Below are 23,772 nucleotides of genomic sequence, written 5' to 3'. Positions count from 1 at the left end.
ATACTAACTATTACACTAAAGATTGCTGTTTTACGTATTAAAAATAAGTCACTTGGTTTTCCAAACAAATTTAGTATTTAATTTAGTTGACCTGGGACATCATTATTATGTAAATCATTGTCTATGCAATCTTGAGCTCATACTTTAGGCCACATGTCTGTACCGATCTTTTGTTTTGATAATCTGTTATGTCCATTTTATTTAAGATTGTGCGATCAGGATTGATGTTGCACTTACTGGAGATTGCGTATTATGGCAAGAATCTTTTAAGATAGATAATTAATTATGGCATGAGTTTAATTTGGTTTTATATCCAGGTAGTGTTGTTTCTCATCTGGGGTTTCAGTTGCTGCAAGGTCAGTTATAGTTCTTTTCCTTTCTTTATTGTTTTTTTCCCTTTCTTTTATTATTATTATTATTATTTATGTTGACTGTGGTTTTTTGGATTTAATGGGTATAATAGAAATACTTTTAAGAACTTTTGTATTTGATTTCTTTTATTAGTATTCCACATCTGGGTTCATTTTGTAAGTGGCAGATTGGATGGGATTCTGTTATGAGAATGAGTGCAGACTTGCGGGATCTATTTCTTTACGAGGCATTTTTATATTATAATCCTCTTCTTCTGGTGGTTAGTGAAGTTTCTGGCAAATATCTATTTTTAATTTATTGGTGAGCATTGGAGTATTTTTTATACCTGACCTTTTTCCTTATACTAGTACTTTTTCTCCGATTTTGATGTTGCAGACTATGATGGTTTGGCTTTGGGGGGTAAATTTATGGGTCTTTGCTCAAGCTAGCGTTAATTATGCTAAATTTTTTGACCTGGATCAGAATCACCTATCTCACAGAGAAATATGGAAGGTACCATATTTATAGCTGATGCATTGACTAGACACTTGCGGTCATTTGCCTAAAAGTTCTAGATTCTTTATTGGTGTCATCATCCTCTGATACTAATGTAGTATTGTTGCTTCTAGTATGATCTTTTTTATTTCTCTCTCTCTCTCTTCCAATTTTTTGTCAATGACGTTATATGATGATTGAGATACATTACATCAGAAATACTAGACACTTGCGGTCATTTGCCATATGAAAGTTGTCAGGGTTCAGCCTGTGTTATTCCTGATGTTGTATATTATGTATATGTATATATTTATAATCTTACCATGTTACATGTCCTGGACCCAATGAGCTTCTCGCATTTGTCATCTTTTATGGATTTGTGTTTTTAAGTCTAAATTCCACATATTGTGTGAGTATCATTCATAATTTCTAATTATTTAATAATTTTTATATCAATACTTCCCTCCTTGCCTATAAGGAGGAACTTTCTCCTTAAAGTTGACCTGACATGATATGTTATTTTCTTTTCTTTTTTATTTACTTATTTTTAATATTATAAAAAAGGACACGTAATTCAATGATTTATGACAGCATGACGCATCAACTGTTAGGAAGAGGTTCCTCCTTATAGGTAAGGGGACAAGTATTATTCCGTTTTTTATGTCTTATCTTGAACATCTCTTCCTTTGGAACTGGCAATGGTTTTATGATGTAATGTATCTCAATCATCAATTCTCTATTTAACTTGTAAGCATATTTTTCTGCTTTCAAGTATTTCTTATCTATTAGTAGCTAGGAAGCACAGACACGCCTTAAAGGGCAAAGAATCATGTCGGACCCTGACACGCTCCGGACACACCAAAAACGTGTCCAATTTTTTTATTTTAATATTCGGATACGGCGCAGATATGCATTCGACATGCCATGGATATGTGTCCTATTCTTTGGTTTTTTTTTTTTTTTTTTTTTTGGCATTCTTGGGAATTTTTTAAAAAGTTTTAGATAGAAAGTTGGGTTGAAGTCTAAATATGAGGAGTTGTTTAATAACTTTATGTAATATGATCGTCATTACATAATTACTTAGAAGTTGTTGTTTTATAAAACAATTTTATATTAAAACAATCATATATTTATGCTTATATTTTAGTTCAAAGGTTTAAACTTCAAACTCTTGCACAATCATCTTTGACTCTCTTGTTCTTCCACCGACCAAGCTTTGCTGCTGGTGGATGCTCTTTCACCTCTTTTCTCTGTTCTCCTTCGTCCTCCTTGTCTTTATTCTTCTTCTTCACAAATCCCTTTCACAGCAAAATTCTTTCTGTGTCTTCTCTTCCTTTTTCCTCGTTTCCATGAACTTTTACTCTTCTATGGATTCTTACCTTTATTTTTAATTAAACCCTAATTCTTAACCCTCTCTATCATTCTTTCTTTTTCCCAGAAAAACCAATATTTTTTCATTATTAGGTTGATAAAAAATAATATTACTCTTAATTTATTAAAGTACAACATCATATTATATATAAAATATATTTATTATTCATCGTGTCCTTCCCGTGTCAGTGTCCTAATATTTTAGGATTTGCCATGTTGCCATATCCGTGTCTCGTATTCATATCCGTGCTTCTTAGATTAATAGTTGTCTTAAAAGCTTCAAAAAATTAAGCTTCCAGTTGTAAATCGAAGAATGAATTTCTCAAGAAATGAAGTCATGTGCTTCAATTTCGACAACAAATCAGAGATATCATTTCAATAATTGGTATTTATTCTACATAAAAGGTAACTGATTGGGGAGGGTGCAACTGATAATTTGCTCATTTGAATTGAGGGTTTCCCTTTGTGGAGTACAGCTGGTTTCCTGCAATTAGTGTCTGGAATGGTTATTGGTCCATGGTAGTTTGAGACTACATTACATGGACTTGGGTACATGCATGTATCTAAATGTCACACCTCCCTAAACCCTGAATCTTAGGATACATGGACTCGGCTTGAAATGCGTCCAAAACTTGGATATGGGTTTATTGACACATCTTGTACACTCAAAAATTCAGTTAAAGGTTTGAGCAATTTTTCATCTGAGCATGAGGAGTTTTCAGTAATCCCATCCAAAGAAGTTAATGCTTCGGAATTAGAGGGGATTTTACAGGAAGGAGAGGTTGATGTTGCTCTTCAGCAGCACCCTTTTAACGTATCTTTTTCCGAGACAGATCCTGTTCACGATGAAGTGGACTTTATGGAACCTTTGGCTGTTGTGCGGCCTGATTGTTTGGAGACAACCACTGATCTGGGCATGGAATGGGTCATCGAGAATGTTGGAGCAGTTAGTGAAGCTTTGGGTGTTTCTGCAGAAGGTTATGAGGAACAAACCCTGTGTATTCTTCACGAAATTATTGCAGGAAATGGTAGCAGTGAACCTATTCGTGACACAAAAGAAGTCAAAGTCAGAAATTCACATTGGAAAGGCGAACAGGAAGTGAAGAATTTGATTCCTTGTGTTAACTACGATGGAAAGAATGGGTCGACCAAAGAAAGGGGGAGAACCAGGAGTGGTAAAAGGGGAGGAGGTGAATTGATTGTTTTTGGTTCTTCATGAAGCTACGACTTATAACATGGAATGTTCGTGGTCTTAATGACCCGAAAAGAAGAAGAGTTATCAAGGTCGCTTTGAGGAAGTGGAGTGCTCATGTTGTCTGCTTACAAGAAACTAAATTGGCTGATATTACTGTTGAGATTGTCAGGAGTCTTTGGGGATGTAGGTTTGTGGACTTTGAAGTTTTAAATGCAACAGGCACTTCAGGTGGTATTCTCCTCATGTGGGATCGTAGATGGTTGTCAAGTTTGAACTGTTGGAAGGGTATTTTCTCGGTGTCATGCATGTTTCAGATGGAAGAAGACAATTTCAAATGGACGTTTTCAGGTGTGTATGGGCCTGTTACTGATAGTGATAAACCAGTCCTGTGGGAAGAGCTTTGCTTTGTTAAGGACTTATGGTCATTGCCTTGGTGCTTAGGTGGGGATTTTAACTCTGTTAGATCCCCATTTGAGAGATCCACAGGAGGTAGGTGGTCTTCAGAAATGACCATGTTTTCAGAATTTATTGACAATAATTTTCTTATCAATCTTCCGTTGGAAGGAGCGGCTTTTACTTGGTCTAATGGTAGAGAACCGGTTACTTTTTCTCGATTGGATCGTTTCCTGATTTCTGGGGCTTGGGAAGAGCATTTCCCGGATGTCTCTCAGGCTGTGTTGGTTAGAGTCACATCTGATCATGTACCTCTTGTTTTGGATTGTGGTGGTTTGAGGCCTAGACGCACTCCTTTCAGATTCGAAAACATGTGGCTTAGATCTGAAGACTTTCAAGGGAAGGTTCAGTCTTGGTGGCAAAAAGGGTCTTTCACAGGCTCTGCTAGTTATGTGTTAGCTAGAAAGCTTCAGTTTCTTAAAACTGAGCTTAAGAGATGGAATAAAGAAGTTTTTGGGAATCTTGAATGGAAAAAGAATAGAGCCCTTGCTGATATTGCTGAGCTTGATCGTTTAGCTGAGGTGGGACAGAGTAGGGAGTCTTTACGCTCTCAAAGAGCCTCTTGTCAAGCGGTTTTTGCTGAGATTGCTCATATGGAGGAGATTTCGTGGCGTCAAAAGTCTCGGGCTTTGTGGTTAAAAGATGGTGATCGGAATACAAAATTCTTTCATAGACTGGCCAATGCTCACAGAAGGTGTAATCATATCGGAAGTATTCGGGTTAATGGTTTTGATTTGTGGAGAGAAGAAGATGTGCGCGGAGGAATTGCTTCTTTTTACCAGTAGCTTTACACTGAAACTTTGGATCGAAAACCTACTCTTGATGGTCTTCCATTTAATATTATTTCTGCGATGGATAGGGATAGTATTGAGACTCCATTCACGGAAGAGGAAGTGCTTAAGGCACTTTCTAGTTGCAACGGGGACAAAGCACCAGGGCCAGACGGATTTACTATGCGCTTTTTTAAGGAGAGTTGGGAGGTGGTGCGAGAGGAGGTGATGAGTACTTTTCAGGATTTTTATTCTCATGGCACATTTGAAAAATCTTTGAATGCATCTTTTATTGCTCTCATCCCTAAAAAGGGCGGTGCATCTGATATCAAGGATTTTCGGCCAATTAGCTTAATCGGATGTATGTATAAGCTTATTGCCAAGGTTCTTGTTTCCAGGATGAGTAAAGTGTTGGATGGTCTTATCTTAGAATCGCAGAACGCTTTTGTTGGTGGAAGGCAGATTTTGGATTCTGTTCTTATTGCTGGGGAATGTGTTGACTCTAGATTAAGAAGCGGGGTTCCTGGCGTTTTGTGTAAGCTTGATATCGAGAAAGCTTATGATCATGTTAATTGGAAGTTTGTTTTGTATCTTCTTCGGAGGATGGGATTTGGTGATAGATGGATAAAATGGATTGACACTTGTATCTCATCAGTTATGTTTTCTGTTCTTATGAATGGCTCTCCTGCGGGTTTTTTTGCTAGCTCACGTGGTCTGCGACAAGGTGGTCCATTATCTTCTTTTCTTTTTCTCATCGTTATGGAAGGTCTGACTAGATTAATGAGAAAAGCGGAAGATTTGGGTTACATTAGGGGGTTCAGAGTTGGCAGAGATGTTGATCATCAGATCCAGATTTCCCATCTTTTATTTGCTGATGATACTTTGGTATTTTGTGATGCTGATATTTCTCAACTCAGATATCTGAGGTGCACTCTTGCTTGCTTCCAAGCAGTTTCTGGGCTTAAGATTAATGTCGGAAAGAGTGTGCTTGTTCTAGTGGGGGATGTTCCAGATATTTCCTCCTTAGCTGCTGTTTTAGGGTGCGGAGTTGGTTCTTTTCCTCTTCCTTATTTAGGATTGCCTTTGGGAGTTTCTTTTACTCTGGTTGGGAATTGGGACTCAGTGATTAATAGATATGAGAAAAGATTAGCAGGATGGAAAAAGCAGTATCTATCTAAGGGTGGGAAAGTCACACTTATAAAGAGTACTCTTTCATCCCTTCCTACCTATTTTTTATCTTTGTTTCAAATTCCATGTTCTGTTGCTGATAGAATTGAAAAAATTCAGAGGGATTTTCTGTGGGGTGGAAGGGGAGAGGAGTTTAAGTATCATCTTGTTAATTGGGATCAAGTTTGCCAACCATTGAGATTCGGAGGGTTAGGCATTCGAAAAATTGTTCCTTTTAATCGTGCTCTCTTAGGTAAGTGGTTATGGCGATTTGGAAGGGAACGACATCGTCAGTGGAGAAGAGTTGTCTCGTGTCGTTTTGGTGAGGGGAGTGGGGGTTGGTCAACTCTTCCAGTCACTATTACGGGAGGCGTTGGTTTGTGGAAATTTATTCGGAAGGGATGGGATGTTTTCTCTACTCTTATTAGATTCAAAGTTCGTAATGGCAGGCATGTTCGTTTTTGGGAGGATCTTTGGTGTGGCGACCAGTTGCTTTCACACTCATTTCCTAGGCTTTATAGCATTGCAACTAATAAGCATGTTTTCGTGATTGATTGTTATCATCTTGATAACAATGGAGTTACGTGGGATGTGCAGTTTAGGCGGCCTTTTCAGGATTGGGAAATGGAGGAAGTTTCTGTTTTTTTGGATATTTTGTATAGGCAGAAGGATATTGGCAGAGGGTGTGATGATATTTTGTGGGTTCCTTTGGCTCATGGTCGGTATGATGTCCGCTCTATGTTTATTCATTTATCCAATTTCGTTGGTTCCGAGTTTCCTTGGAAGTCCGTGTGGTGCTCTAAAGCCCCTCTTCGAATCGCGTTCTTCGTTTGGACAGCTACATTGGGGAAGATTTTGACTTTGGACAATTTGAGAAAGAGAGGCAACATCATTGTTAATTGGTGTTGTTTATGCAAAGATGATAGTGAATCCGTGGATCACATTCTTTTGCATTGTCCTGTGGCGTTTGGTTGTTGGAGTTTTATTTTCAGCATTTTCGGTATTTTTTGGGTAATGCCTAAGCACTCCTCTCAATTGATTAACGCTTGGAGAAGCTGTCCTGTTAAGAAACAAGCTTGGGCTTATTGGAAGATTGTTCCTCATTGTGTCTGGTGGTGTTTGTGGCATGAGAGAAATAACAGATCCTTTGAAGGAAAAGAATCGTCCTTAGCTAATTTAAAAATTCATATTCTTCGTTCTTTATTCTTTTATGTTAGAGGAAGTACATGCTCCTCGACTGATGATTTCTTTGATCTCTTGGATTCTATTGGTCCTTAGATTTTTTCTCTTGTATTAGGGATGCGTTCCCCTTTTGAACGTTTTTCTAATATATTTTTACTTATAAAAAAAAAAAAAAAAAACATAATATGCTACATATAAGTATAATGCACAATACTATTACTCTTTAAATGTACTTGATAATAATTTGAAATTAAATGGAAGATGGTATAAAAAGAGATTCCATCTATTTTCGAAGTGGGCAACCTTTCTTTGCTATCGAGCTTTTTTCCTTCTTCCATCATCAATATTAGAGGATCCAGGTGTTCAATTTGGTTACGTGTATCGGATACATATTTCATAGCCACCCATGTCGTGTCGTGTGGACACGGGTATGTTAAGGGAATATGAGAGCGCAGATAACAGAGTTTGAATTGCATATTTGGCTAGGAAATTTTCTTTTGTTGTTTGTCTTTTCCGCAAAAGACCTTTCCGGTGCTCTTCATATTTGTCTGCTTTAGGTTTTGGTGATTTTAGTGGATATCTTTTTCCTTGATATCATTTGTAGTTATGTGTTTTTGATTGTGCAATAATCGTATCTTTCAACTCTTTATACCTGATGTGTTGCAAGCTTTCCCCATACTTGAAAAAATACATAGGCCATAACAAAATCTGTTTCCTAGTTGTCAGTTATTTTTAGATTTCTAACGCGTTGTATAAGTGTTGCATCACAGTCAATTCTTCTAGTTTTCTCCTGTGGCAGAAAATAGTTGCCAGGGACATCTGAAAACGGTTATTGGATCTTTTCACTTTCTGGCATGGATCATCAGAATTTTGCTTGAATTCACAACCTAAGGAGCTATATTATTTGTTAGTCACAAAATCACTCTCACCCGTCAGTATCCTAAAAAAATTGGTATTTTATAGGAAAAAAATATTGCTACTCCTTTAATAAAGGTTATAAGTAGTCAATGGGAAAGAACATGTTAATTAATGAGCAACAATGTAATGATGTTGAGACGGATGAGTTGTCAAGAGATGAAATAAGAAATGAATGCATTTATAAGCAGCTGGTGTGCTACCAGTTGAGGTCAACATGATAGAAAGGCATCTAAGATGTTTTGATCCTTTGCAATGAGAAACTGATGAACATTCCCCGTAAGAAGTGGTTTGGTTGAGTCAAGTGTGTTACAAGGAAAATCAAAATGACAAGGAGAACCTGAGTGGAGAAGGCGAGTGAATACTTCTTGGCTTATGATTCAGTGGAGATATACAAGCTCATATAGAGCTAATTGGAGATCAAGATCATTTTCCTGACTCGAATCCTTTTGGATACAAGGCTTTCTTAGAATAGAACAATATTTTTTTAGTCCCTACTAATAGAACAATATTTAGTTTCAGGCACCCTTCTACCCAACAAGGGAAAAAAGGTCTCAGGAGATCAAGATCTAGTTTCTTATAATAATCTCTCTTATTATAAAAATAAATAATTAAAAAGAAAGTTTCAGTAGAGGAGAGGCTGTTTGATAACCCTATTAAGTGCTAAAAACTTAAAATTTCTGCAGTTCCTTTATTAAGTGCATTTGATATCCCAAACCTAGCAACTACTACAAAATTAAAATTCACTTAGAAAAGGGTTTGAATTTTTAGTCTGGTCTAACATTTTTGTTGAATGCTGCACATGTTTAATTATTTCCCAGATAATTTTGCATTAGTTTTTAATTCTAAAAATTCAGTAGCTTAAAATTTCAGTACCATTCAAACATAAATGTTTTAGCGCTATTTTTTTATTTTATTTTATTTTATTTTTTTCAAACATCTCAATCTTCATGATCAGCTTGTTCTCTGTATCTAAGTTACATGAAACTTCAAATAAATAGAAGGCTACCATAATGGTTAAAAAAATGCTGGCCATCTATGAATTATGATTCCCCCGATAAGCAGTAGAATACACAAACACATTTTAGCACATATATTTCATACAGCACTTGAACAAACACAGACATAAGCAGCCTTTCTCATGACTATTTTCGGGCGTTGTGTTCAACTCCCCATTTAGTTTCATAATGTGTCAACTACTTCCTTATATGAGTTAAAGATTATAATTTAATTATTTAAAGTTCTCTTAAAGGTTTTATATAAGTGTGTGTGTGTATATATATATTAATAAAAGTGGAACTAGGCTAGGATACTTATAGAAGTAGGAAAGTGTGATTCTTTCCCATGTCAAAAGTGTTGTGGATCCTAGTTTAGATTGGTGAAGGGACATATATGACTGTGATTTGGCTTATACAACAAACCCGAACTCAATTTCAGTGGTGTTTCTCCATTTGATAAGCTGGTTATTTTTCTTGTTTTTTCATTTTTATAGATTTATTTCTGTGGTTATATCTGGATCTTCATTGTTCATATTCTGATTTTCACTGTGCTAATTCAATGTTAATCTGCCAGAATTCGTTGTTTTCTTTGGTTATTCTAGTTAATAGAATTTTTGCTCATAGTGTTCTTTTGATATTTCAGTGTGCCACCTGGATGACAATCATTTTTCCAACTAGCATGACTGCATATCTTTATCTCTATTCTCATGGAGAAGTTTCACTGGCAGCCTCCCAACCAGTGTAATAGATGTGTCCATTCCAAAAAATTATATTGTTTGAGCCTATTATTTTTTCCTTTCACCGTATATGCTTTAGTTGTGTGCTTCTATTTTTTATTTACATTGTGGTTCAAGTTCATTTTTGGTATTAACTGGATTTGGTTGCATGTTTTTCCGAGTAACTACAAACACTAATGATGCTAAGTTACATGGGGCAAAGTAGAAATCCAGGTTCTCTTTTCTCAGGCCTTGCTGGTTGCCTAGCATCCACGGTTACCAGTGTCTACTAGTTACTTTATATTTGTTTGCGAATAAGGTGAAGGTTTTGGCTTGTAAAAGTAGGAGCTTCATTGAAAAGTCAAGCTGTTGCAAATTTGAAACGATTTTGATTTTGCTTGAACATTAGTGTCTTCTGTTGCTAAGTCATTTGGATAAGTTTCTTTTCGTGCATTATACATTGCTTGACATTTGAGTTTTAATGGATCAGTTTAGGTAAGTTGAAGTTCGGAACTTATTTGCTCACCTTTTCCCGGGTAGTTGTTGTGGTCCTTCGAACCAAGAGGACATTCTTTTCCTGTCCACTGCATTGGAATGCTTAGTGAGTGATTTAAGGGAAAGATAAATTAAAGGATGTGCTTAGGCATTTGAGCTTAGCTGATTCATGTAAATAATTTCAAACCCAATATCGTTATGATAACATATCTACTCAAAACGTAAATGGGTATCATTTCCTACAGAAGGAAATGGTTTGATGACCACAGCATGAAAAATACCACTGTCAAAGGGCCTTCAGGCTTAAGAATTAGATGTGGTAAAGTACAAAGTGCTTCCAGGCTTCCTTTATTCCTGTGACAGTGCTGTCAAAATTTCCTTCAATAATAGCATTGCCCTTTTTTTTTTTCTTCTATTTCCTTGAAGACTTCCAAAAGCATAGCCAATTAACCTTAGAAGTCAACCCCTTGGAAATGCATGGAAAAGTACAATATTGTACCATCTAAGGAGTTCCTTGGCGAACCACCAACTTTTGAGTTGGCAAACTTTTTTGCCATAACATTGGTCAAGTTTCCATTGACACTCGAGCTTTATTGGGCTTACAGGTATGTAGAAGGTTATGGATAATCAAGTTATGTAAACTAAGTGAGGTGAGGTGAAGAGGATTTCCTTATTCAAAATGGCTATAAATCCAATTTCCTTGGATATTGACATAGGACATAGATGTGAACATGACCTGAAATGGATAGACAAAGTACACATCAGCTATCAGACACACAACTATTGGAAACGTAACTAACTTTGTATAATTTTACTACTATTACTCTCTTATAATTTTCATTCTTTTTCTATGAAAAGAACTCCACTGCATGCTTCACCTATGTTTATCATGTTAACTTTATATATTATTGCACTCTTATTATTTGATTCCTTTTCTATGAAAATAATTCCTTCATGCTTGGCCTACATTCTCATATTTTACATATGATCTACTGCAGGTGCTCTTATATGCTGCTGTTGCAATTGCTCTGATATTCCCCTTTGATATTTTCTATCTGTCATCTCGCTACTTCTTGTTGAGGACTCTTTGGCGGATAGTGTTCCCGCTACAGGCAAGTTTATGAAAATGCATTATGTTTTAAGGATGTAGTGTCAATGATTCTTAAATAGCAGTGTATAATTTTTCTAATAAAAAAACCCATTGTAGTTTTTTCTTGAATATTTTACATTCTGGCAAACATTTAACACAGTTATGCTTTGTAGGATTTGAAAGGTAAAGAATTATACAACTTTCTTTCTTCTCTCCCCGCCTCCTCCTTCTCCTTCATCATTTCCCTTTATCTATAGTGTGGACTTTTAAATTAATCGGCAAGTTTATAGTGGTCTGTTGGAGAGAAATGGAAAATTTTTGTTGTTCCGTTTATGGTATCAAGGATTCGACAAGTTTCATCATTCTTTTCGTCAAAATTGGATGGCATGAAGGTTTCTTCCTATTAGATATGTAGTTAATGAAAATTGATAATTCTGCCATTATAGGTTCTTCAAAAGCTGACATTTTCCTCGGTTTTGTATTCATTGACTCATTTTTGATATTTATAGCAAGAACTACTTGTCTTGCTTATGTTTTGCTCAAAGGAAAAGTTCCACAACGACTCATGCGCACATATCATACACAATTTTCAAAAAAATTATCACTTGGCAACTGTTATGTCATGTTGACTGCCTTTTTAGGACTAGATTACTTTTTCCATGATAGTGCCACCAAGGATACCATTCAAGAGGCCATTCTATATATTTAAAATTGGGCATCTCACATTAAGTAGGGTAAAATAGCTTGGCGAGTATTTGATCCTACAAACTCCATAATTAGATATTCCAGGGTTCATGTTGGGGCTATGTTTTGGTTTGTTATTTATGATTCCGAGTTACTACTTGTATGGGTGTTATCATATCTCAGTATGATCTTTTGTTATATGCAGGCAATATCATTTCCTGACTTTTTCTTGGCTGATATTTTGACCTCAATGGCGAAGGTAGTCATCCTGGTATTTGTTTCTGTTGTTATATAGATTATTTTTAAAATTTAGTTTATGTTAAAATTTTATGTGTTATTGCATGCATTATGGAGATCATGGCAATGTTGTATATTTTAGTTCATTTTTAGTATTTGTCACATATGTTGCACCTGGATTTTCGACATGCACCATTCCGGCGGGTTTGTTTTAGAAAAAATGGATGTTTTAAAAATGGAACAGTGCGAATTGAAGTGTTGGCTAAAATGCGACGAAATTTATTTGGTGTAGAGCCTTATGTAGAAATTATAGAGTCGCCACCTAACATTGGTTTTTGGTGTGTTAGGTCACCTTAACAATATATTTCATAAAATATGATTTTTGAAATATTATTAAAAGTTTTTATGAAAAGTTCCTTTTTGATAGTAACTCCATATAAGTCTACATTACTGAGAGTCTGAGATTCACGGGATTGTGGGTTTGATTATGCCAGGGTAAGGTGTTAGTCACCCTGAAGCATCTGCAAAATATTGCGGTTACCACATTTTAAAATAATATTCCCATATCTTCATCCCTTAAAAGTTCACGAAAAAGTTGCAGTTGTATTAAAGAAGAAAAAAAAAATGCTTTTGGCTTTTGAAAACAGATGTAATGCTCTTAGGCATTTATTAATGTTTACCCATTGGATTCGGGGTTAAGCAATTTGATACTTAACTCCTTGTCGGATGGTAATTTTAGGTTTATAAAATCATGAAAAATGAGTCCTCATAATTTAGTGATGAGTGAGTTTTTAGAAAAGTACTGGCACAGATGGGACCAATATTAATTAGCTAGTCGAGCTCAAACTATTCATGCAACCTTACAATTGATTTATCGGTTATCAATAACTTTAACCACTAGGGCATTCCTGACAGTGATGGGACCAATATTAATTAACTAGTCGAGTTCGAACTATTCACGCAACCTTACAATTAATTTAGCTAATTCTTTTTTCTTAGACAATTTTGTCCAAATTTGGTAAAATATAATTAAATGAAGAAAGTGGTAATTTTGGAGGAAAAATAATTGATTTTGTAGTCCTCCACTTACTGCATTCTTTCATTTAATTGGATATGATATTTTATAAAACTATGCAATTTTTTTAAAAACATAGTTGATTTATGAATGTTGGGAATAATGCATAATGAAAGTAAAATGCGAAGTAGGAATGAGGTTAACTGAAAGTCCCGATAACCCGTTACTCTTTTTCGGTATATAGGGTAACTCCATTATATACTGGATAGAGTATCCCTTTATACCGGTCACCACGGCCTAATCCTCGTCGCAATATATACTACCTTAGAGGTTATACCCAAGCTTTAAGAGACGACACTTGGAAGTGTAAAGGGGGTGGATTCCTATGGTCAAGATCTCTTTTCAAATATAGAGGGTAACTCCACCAATATACACTGGATAGAGTATTCTTTTATACAGGTCACCTTGACCTAATGCTTGTCGTAGTATACACTACCTCGGAAGTTAGACCCGAGCTTCAAGAGCCGGACCAAAGAAATTTGGCTAAAAAATATGAACTAGGGAATTTAGTAGAGGGCATGAGAGGCTACCTTGTTTCTCTCTCTACCTCCACTATCTCCCTTTGGTTGGTGTCCCATATGAATGAAGAGGTGGGGGGTATTAATAGTGGCGAGGGGTGAGAATGGTAGGTGGGAGTATTAATGGGTAGGTGAAGGTTGAGGGATAGTGTGGTAATTTTAGTGGAGAGTAGGAGAGAGCATTTAATGTGAGAGGTGAAAGTTGATGGGCAATGTCGTCACTTTAAGGGGTTATTAGGTGGGGTGGCAGTCCATCATTGGGCCACCTTTCTTTTTGGAGGAAAAAAATGGCCACAGGTGACCCTTCCTGTTCTTTATTTTTTCTTTCTTTCTTATGTTCATATGGTCTAGGCGACCCCTTTATGTTGGCAGGTTTAAAGGTGTGGGGATGAATTGTATGTGTGCACGTGAGTGCGTACGTTTATTATGGTGTGTGTAAGTATTCTAGGTGAGTATCAGTGAGACTAAGTAAATGAAAAGGTAAAGAAAAATGAATTTGGTGTGCGTGTGTATGGGAGTGAGGTGTGAGTGAGATGTTTGTGCAAGGGTCAGAAAAATAGGAGGGATGCGTGCCAGAAGGAGATTGCTGAGATTGCAGTGGCGGAAGAAATCTCTTGGAGGCAGAAATCTAGAGTTATATGGCTTAAAGAAGGTGATAAGAATACTAAGTTTTTCCATCGCCTTGCAAATGCCCATATGAGAGGTAATCACATTGGGAGGATTACAATTGATGGGGAGGTTCTGGTTAGGGAGGAGGATGTTTGTAGGGGGATTGTCTCTTTTTATCATAGTTTGTTTACGGAGCCTTATTTATGGAGACCCCGGCTTGATAATTTGCACTTTGACGTCATTTCTGAATTAATAGAGATGATTTGGAGAGTTCGTTTTCTAAAGACGAAGTGTTGAAGGCGCTAAGGAGTTGTAACGAGGACAAAGCTTTGGGGCCGGATGGTTTTAGTGTGAGATTTCTACTGGAGAGTTGGGCTGTGGTTAGGGGAGAGGTGTTGCCTACTTTTCATGCCTTTCATATTTAGGGGAGGTTTGAGAGTTCCTTGAATGCATCGTTCATTGCACTTATTCCAAAGAAGGGGGGAGCTTCGGATGTTAAGGACTTTAGACCTATTAGTTTGTTAGGCTGTAATTATAAATTAATAGCTAAAGTTCTAACATTAAGGTGGGTGTTTTGGATGATATCATTTCGGAGTCTCAGAACGCCTTTATAGATGGGCGTCAGATTCTTGACTCAGTTCTTATCACTAGTGAATGTGTGGATACAAGGCTGAGGAGTGGCTTCCTAGGGGTTCTTTGTAAGCTTGATGTTGAGAAAGCTTATGATCATGTGAGCTGGAAGTTCTTGTTTTATTTTATGGAAAGAATAGGTTTTGGGGATAAGTGGAGGAGTTGGATTGAGGCCTGCATATCTTCAGCCAGATTTTCGGTGATGGTTAATGGGTCTCCAACCGGTTTTTTTGGTAGCTCGCAAGGTTTGCGCCAGGGGGATCCCTTGTCTCCTTTCTTGTTCATTATTGTTATGGAGGCTCTTAGTAGGTTGATGGGGAGGGCAGTGCAGTTGGGATTTATTAGGGGGTTCATGGTGGGTGGGGGTGATGCTCATCATATGGAGATATCTCATTTATTGTTTGCGGATGACACGTTGGTATTTTATGAGGCTAAGGTGTCCCAAATGAGGTACCTGACATCGGTGCTGATTTGTTTTCAGGCGGTTTCAGGCTTGAAAGTGAAGGTAGGGAAGAGTGCCTTGATTCCAGTGGGGAAGTGCGGAATATTGGTGAGTTAGCCTCTGTGCTTGGATGTGGAATTAGTAGATTTCCGATTACATACTTGGGATTACCTTTAGGAGTTTCTTCGAGGACTGTGGGTGTTTGGGATCCGGTGGTTGAGAGGGTTCGGAGGAGACCGGCAGAGTGGAAGAAGCAATACTTATCGAAAGGTGGGAAGGTCACTCTTTTGAAAAACACGCTATCAAGTCTCCCTACTTATTTTTTATCCCTATTCCAGCTCCATCTGTGGTTGCTAGTTCGATTAAGAGGCTTCAGAGGAATTTTCTATGGGGTGGATTACAAGGAGAATTTAAGTATCATCTTGTTCATTGGGAGCAGGTTTGTAGGCCGATTCAGGCTAGAGTTCTAGGGATAAGGAGGTTGGTGCCATCTAACAGGGCTCTCCTTGGTAAGTGGTTGTGGAGATTCGGAGTGGAATGTCATAGGTTGTGGAGGAAGGTTATTTTGTGCCGGTTTTGGGAAGAAACAAGGGGGTGGTGCTCGTGTTTGGTAAGGATTCTTGCCGGTGTCGGAGTTTGGAAATCCATTAGGAAAGGATGGAATGAGTTCTCCAAATATATCGGATTCAGAGTTCAGGATGGTAGGAACGTGAGGTTTTGGGAGGATCTTTGGTGTGGTGATTGTACCCTTGCTTGTTCATTTCCCAGATTGTTTTAGGCATGCCTTGGTTGCTGATTGCTATCGGCTTGATAGCGGGAGGTTGACTTGGGATATGCGGTTTGTGCGAGCGTTTCAGGATTAGGAGTTGGATAACATTTGCGGGTTGTTAGATTGTTTATATCGGTTTGAGATCCGTGGTGGAGATAGAGATTCGCTTGTTTGGGTGCCTGTTTCTTGCGGAATGTTTGAAGTGAAATCATTTTTCTGATGCCTCTCAGATACTACAGGGATTACGTTTCCGTGGAAAACAGTGTGGAGATCTAAGGTGCCGCTCAAAGTGGCGTTCTTTACTTGGACAGTGGTGTGGGCCAAGATCTTAACGCTTGATAATTTGAGGAGGCGAAGAAAAATCACAGTTAACTGGTGTTGTATGTGTAAATGTAATGGGGAATCGGTGGACCATCTTCTTATGCATTGTCCAGTGGCTTTGGATTGTTGGTGTCTTTTGCTAGGACTGTTTGGGGTTTCATAGGTTATGCCTCGATCTACGAGAGGATTGATGGAGGCTTGGAGAGGGTGCTATGTGGGAGGCCATGCTCGTGGGTTTTTGGAGGATGGCGCCCTTGTGTTTATGGTGGTGTTTGTGAAGGGAGCGGAATAATAGATCCTTTGAAGGAAAGGAATCCTCGATTGCTATTCTTAAGTCAGCTTTTATTACATCTTTATGTTTTTGGGGCTTGGGTAGGCTTTGTTCCTCCCTGGAGGAGATGATTGATTTTATTTCTTCCCTTAGACCATAGGATCCCTTTGTTATTTTTGGGACGCGTTCCCCTTTTGATCGTAATTTGAATGAATTTGCTTAAGTATCAAAAAAAAAGAGTGAGATGTTTGTACAAAAAAGAATCTTTGCATATGGGTGGGTTTGTGTTTGGGTTATGCGATGGTGTGTTTGAGTGTATGGAATGTAAATTGTGATTCGTTAGTTAATTTATTATTATTTATTTTTTTGTTTTTGTTTTTGTTTTTCTATTTTGTTTGTTTTATTTTATTGTTTCTTTTGGCTTTCTTATTTTTTGTTTTTGTTTAAGACAAAATTAAATAAAATAAAACAAATAAGATAACATAAAATATATATTTGTAAAAGGTGGTGCAAAATGGAGTGCCTACGTCTACTTGTCTTTGTCCGTCTTTGCAAAGACTCACAAAGAGTGGCAGTTGTTGATACCCCATTTTGCACCACCTTTTAGAAATATATTTTATTTTATCTTATTTTTTATTTTATTTATTTTTTGTCTTAAACGAAAAGAAAAAAGAAAGCCAAAAGAAACAATAAAATAAAAGAGAAAAAAGAAAGCAAGAAAATAAATAATAAGAAAAGAGAGAAAAAAAAAAAAAAAAAAAAAAATTAATTTTTTGCCTTGTGTGTTTCTTTGGGATTCGCTCCCCTTTTGAGCGCTTTTTATAAATCTTCACTTATCAAAAAAGAGAGGAAAAAAAAAAAAAGAGAAAAAAATTAACCAACTGATCACACTTTACACTCTATACAATCAAGCACACCATACCATAATCCAAACACAAACCCACCCACATGCACAGGTTCCTTTTCATACAAACAACTGCTCACTCACTCACACCTTACTCCTCTGTACACACACGGGCACCTAATTCATTTTTCTTTACTATTCACTCGCATATACTCACCTAGATGGATTGCCACCTCACCTAATAACCCTTTAAACTAATAACATTGCCCATCAGCTTTCACCTCAAACATTAAATGCTCTCACCCACTTTCCACTAAAATTACCACACTACCCCTCAACCTTCACCTACCCAATAATACTCCCACCTACCATTCTCACCCCTCACCGCTATAAATACCCCCTCACCTCTTCATTCATTTGGGACACCAACCAAAGGGGAATAGTGGGGGTAGAGAGAGAAGCAAGGTAGTCTCTCTCGGCCTCTACTATATTTCCTAATTCATTTTTTTAGCCAATTTCCTTTGGTCTGGCTCTTGAAGCTCGGGTTGAACCTCCAAGGTAGCGTATACTACGACGAGGATTAGGCCGGGGTGACTGGTATAGAACGATACTCTATAGTGTATGTTGATGGAGTTACCCTCTATACTGGAAAAGAGTTACAGACCATAGGAATCCACCCCTTTACACCTCCAATTGATCATCTCTTGAAGCTCGGGTCTAACCTCTAAGGTATTGTATGCTACGACGAGGATTAGGCCGAGGTGACTGGTATAGGGATACTCCAGTTTATATTGGTGCAGTTACCTTCTATACTGGAAAAGAGTAACGGGTTATCGGGACCCACAATCAACTTTTATCCTTTTCCCTACTTCGCATTTTACTTTCATTATGCATTATTCCCAACAATCATGCATCATCTATGTTTTTTTTTTTTTTTAATTAAAAATCGCATTTTACTTGCATTATGTATTATTTCCAACATTCATGCACCGTCTATGTCTTTGTATAAAAATCACATAATTTAATATAATATCACATCCAATGATAAATGCCCAACTGCATTACATCTGTTTTTAAAAGCAAAACCATTTTCTTTTTCTTTAATACAATTACAACTTTTTTGTGAACTTTTAAGGGATGAAGATACGGGAATATTATTTTAGAATGTGGTAACCACAATCTTTTGTGGATGTTTCAGGGGTGCCTAACGGCGTCCCTCAGCATAATCGAACCCCCGATCCCATGACTCTCAGTTACGAAGACATATATGGGGTTACTTATCAAAACGGGTCTTTCCAAAATATCTTTGATAATATTTCAAAAATCATATTTTTTGAAAGATATATTGTTAATGTTGTCAGGGGCTTATTTGTTATTACTTATATATTGTTGGTGCTTATGTGTAATTTCTGAAACTTGTTATTATAAATAGAATGTGGTGGAAGAATGAAGGTTTTCTTTCATTCTTTCTCTCTTTCACAATCTCTCTCTTTTTCTCTCATCATCTTTCTTCTCTTTTTCTTCTTCTTCTAATACTTTACTCTTTGATTTGCTTATCTCTTAAAGTCAACAATTAAGGTGACCTAACACACCAAAAACCAATGTCAGATGGTGACTCCATAATTTCTACATGAGGCCCTACATCAAATAATTTTTTGTCGCATTTGAGCCAATGTTTCAATTCGCACTGTTCCATTTTTAAAACATCTATTTTTCCAAAACAAACCTGCCAGAACAGTGCGCGTCAAAAATGTGGGCGCGACAACATACAACAACAACAAACAAAGCCCTTTTCCCAACTACTTGAGGTCGGCTACATGAATTTTATTTTTCTATTCCTCTCTATCTGAGGCCATAGCATCAGTCAAGCAACACGTTATCATATCCTTCCATACTAACTTTACCCACTTTAACTTTGGTCTTCTCCTTCCCCTAGCATCACCCTCAATATTTGTCACATAACTTGTAAAATACTGATATATAGATCCATTCTATCTGTCTTCTCCTGAGTTTGGTCCCAAAAGCTGAGTCTTGAGAGTTAAAAACTTAATTAGTTGATGACTCCAGTTGGCCATCTGTCATGGTTTCACACTTGCTTTGATGCAATCAGCCTCTGAAGTGGCTGATATTTGAGTCTGGGCACTACATTCTGAACTCATGATAATTTAAGGTGAGTATCTCACCAAAAAGTCGGGGTGAATTTCTTAAAATACAGTACTTTGTAGTTGTTGCCATCTTTACTGGAAAGTGGAGCTGTTGAAGCTCAATGCATTCCAATGCTTGTGATGAATTCAGACTGTCCGGATTATCAGCACCTTATTTTATCGCATTGGCCATTTTTTTCTTCTAGATATGCCTAGTGACCACATTATTTTAGCTTTTTTGTAATCCCACAAAACTTCAAGTATTCCTCTCTTGTAAGTCTCCCCGTTAGAAGAAAGATCGAGAATACCAATGAGACGCTCCACATTATTTTCTTTCTTTTAAGATAAGTAAATCAACTAGAGAGTTCCAAAAGTGGTGAGATTGAAGTGCATACAACGTTCAAATATAAAAACTTATACATCAACTATGATGAAACTTTAAAGTCCAAGTTTTCTACAATCTGTGACAATCTAGGGAGGGATCTTATTGTCCATTTGACCATGAGAAATTGAGGACTGTAATCTAGGGCTCTGACAGTGTGCAAATTCTAGAATATCATAGGGGTGAAAAATCTTGTAACAAAAACTTATAAAAACTAGTGATCACAAAATACATATTAATATTGGATCTTTGACAGAGTGTTATTGTTTTGTGAGCTAAGAAATCATGTAATTTCTTGTGTAATTTCTTGTATGGAAATTATCAATAGTTCTTCTACAAGCTATGAAATATGTCTGCTTCTAAAAACCTTTATTGTTTAACTGAAGAAGTGAACATGACTTTGGATTAATTGCAGCTGCAATTATCTTGTGTATTCTATTTATCAAAAGTAGTCAACATTAGTAATATGAATGAGTGTTGGTCTTACTTTTATATAATGTCAACGACTCGACGGAATCCTGAACGGCCTAGATGAATAGCTATGTAAAAGATTGAAATATCAAATCTAAGCAATTGCATATTACAATAGGCGATTTCAAGATTGAAAGAAAATCTGTATATTGCCTTCCTTTGAATGGTTTACAATGCTTTAGTTAAATAGGACATACAAGGGGCTAAAAAAAAGGAAACTACAAGCTGACTACAAGCTGTGACAGCAAACTACAGGCTGTAATTACAGGCTGTATACTAACAGAAGCTACAGGCTGTGCACTAATAGAAGCTATAGGTTATACACTAAAATATCCCCTAAAATTTGGTCATTGACTATCTATATTTACACGCCTATCATATCCCCTAAAATATGGTCTTATTAAAACCAAATATCTCTTTTTCAACACTCCCCCTTAAGCTGGCTTGTAGATGTCTTCCATAGCTAGCTTGCTTCTTAAAACTTCAAACTGTTTCTTGTGTAGTCCTTTGGTAAGGATGTCTGTAGCTTGTTCAGTAGTAGAGACATAAGGAATGCAAATCATTCCACAGTCAAGCTTTTCCTTGATAAAGTGTTTGTCAACTTCCACATGTTTGGTTCTGTCGTGGAGGACTGGATTATGAGCAATTGAAATGGCAACTTTGTTGTCACAGTAGACTCTCATTGGAGGAGAAACAATAACCTTCAAATCTTCAAGTAGTCTTTTTAACCATATAGCTTCGCAAATCCCATGGGCGAGTGCTCTGAACTCGGCTTCTGCACTACTCCTCGCTACTACATTTTGTTTCTTGCTTCGCCACGTGACTAAGTTTCCTCCAACGAAGGTGCAATATCCTGAGGTAGATCGTCCATCAACTATACTGCCTGCCCAATCAGCATCTGTGTACACCTCCACTTGTAAAAGACCTTGTTTCTTGAACATAAGTCCTTTACCTGGTGAGCCCTTTAAGTACCTCAGAATCCTGTACACTGCTTCAAAGTGTTCCTGTCCAGGAGAGTGCATGAACTGACTCACCATACTGACTGCAAATGCTATATCTGGGCGTGTGTGAGATAAGTAAATTAGTCTTCCCACCAATCTCTGATATCTTTCACGATCAACCATATTCTCGGGTTCGGCAGCTTCTAACTTCAGGTTGACTTCAATTGGAGTGTCAGCAGCTTTACACCCGAGTAGTCCTGTCTCATTAAGCAAATCAAGTACATATTTTCGTTGATTCACGAAAATTCCTTCTCTTAACTTGGCAAATTCCATTCCAAGGAAGTATTTTAATGCTCCCAGATCTTTGACTTCAAAATCTTTAGCAAGTTTCTTCTTCAGTCTGGTCAACTCTTCAATGTCATCACCTGTCAAAATTATATCATCCACATACACAATTAAAATGGCAATTTTCCCTTCCTCACCGTGTTTGTAGAACATGGTATGGTCTGCCTGACTCTGATGATACCCATGACTCTTCACAGCCTTTCCAAAACGTTCAAACCACGCTCTTGGAGACTGTTTCAAACCGTACAGGGATTTTTTGAGTTTACAGACTTTGCTCTGACTGTGTTTTCCTTCGAACCCAGGTGGCAAGCTCATAAACACTTCTTCTTCCAAGTCTCCATTTAAAAAGGCATTTTTTATGTCCAATTGATGTAATGGCCAATTAGAATTGACTGCCAATGACAATAAGACTCGGATAGAATTTATTTTTGCTACAGGAGCAAACGTCTCTTGGTAATCAATGCCGTACGTTTGCGTAAAACCTTTCGCCACAAGTCTTGCCTTGTACCTTTCCACACTACCATCAGCTTTACACTTAATAGTGAAAACCCATTTACACCCAACAGTTTTCTTTCCTTTGGGTAAGTCAACTATCTCCCACGTTCCACTCCTTTTTAGAGCATTCATCTCCTCTAACACTGCTGATTTCCAATTCGGATCATCTAGTGCTTCCTGAATGTTTCTTGGAACAAATAAGTGAGAAATATTTGAAGTAAAGGCCCTATGTTTATGGGAAAGTTTATCATAAGACAAGTATTTGGCAATGGGATGTTGGGTACAGGTTCGGATTCCTTTTCTAACAGCTATAGGGATATCAAGGTCTACAGGAACTTGGCTAGGTGTCTCTGTATGATTAGAAATAGTAGGGACAACTGTAGACAAGTTAGGATTTAGAGTACCTTGAGTGTTCAGGGAGTCATTGCTTGGGACCTCTGATTGGCCTTGCTCAGGTACAATAGTAGGCTCTCTACTCTTTTGATGAGTCTTTTTTCTGTTATAAACCAGAAGCTCAGGATTCGGTTTTTTTGGAACCGTTGGTAGGATTTCTCCCCCTGTTGGAGATACAGTAAGGCTCGGCAGATTAGGACTAGGAGGCCCCGGGTTTCCTGATTCTAGAACATCATTTTCTTGTTTAAAAAGATCAGTGTTTGGAGTAATAGAGTGTGAGACAATAGTTTTAGGTAAGGGAATATTAGTAGAAATCTCCCAAAAATTTTCTTCACTCTCTTTCTCCCCCTGAAGAAAAGTTTTCTGAAAATAAGGATGATTTTCTAGAAAAAAAACATCCATACTGATAAACATTTTTTTTTGTTGTCGGATTGAAGCATTTGTACCCCTTTTTATTCGGGGCATACCCAACAAATACACATTTTTCAGCCCGAGGATCCAATTTAGATCGAAGTCTACTAGGTAAATGGACAAAGACAGTGCACCCAAATACTTTTAAAGGCAGGTTTGAATAAATCCGAGTTTCAGGAAAAGATTTTTTAAGGCTTTCAAGGGGTGTAAAATAGTTAAGAACACGAGTAGGCATCCTGTTAATCAAATATGTTGCTGTTAAAACGGCTTCACCCCACAAATACTTAGGAACATTCATTGAAAACATGATGGCACGAGAAACTTCAAGTAAATGTTTATTCTTTCTTTCAGCAATTCCGTTTTGTTGGGGTGTGTCAACACAAGTGGATTGGTGAAAAATTCCTTTTTCTGTTAAAAAACTTCCTAAAACTTCATTAAAGTATTCGGTGCCGTTATCAGTATGAAGAATGCCAATTTTTGTTTGAAATTGATTTTCAATCATCATATAAAAATCCTTGAATAATTTTTCAACTTCAGATTTTTCATTCATTAAATACACCCAACACAAACGTGTATGATCATCAATAAAAGT

General features: G+C 37.1%; 1 pseudogene; it reads left to right on the top strand.

Annotated features, from left to right (window-relative positions):
* Positions 1-23,772, top strand: part of LOC132309859 (uncharacterized) — a 37,441-nt pseudogene that overhangs the window by 5,270 nt on the left and 8,399 nt on the right.

The sequence above is a fragment of the Cornus florida genome, unplaced genomic scaffold (assembly GCF_030987335.1).
Source record: "Cornus florida cultivar Cherokee Brave unplaced genomic scaffold, ASM3098733v1 CherokeeBrave_3.0.0_Hap2_Chr05, whole genome shotgun sequence".
Taxonomy (NCBI): Eukaryota; Viridiplantae; Streptophyta; class Magnoliopsida; order Cornales; family Cornaceae; genus Cornus; species Cornus florida.
This window is presented reverse-complemented; position numbering and strand designations above follow the sequence as displayed.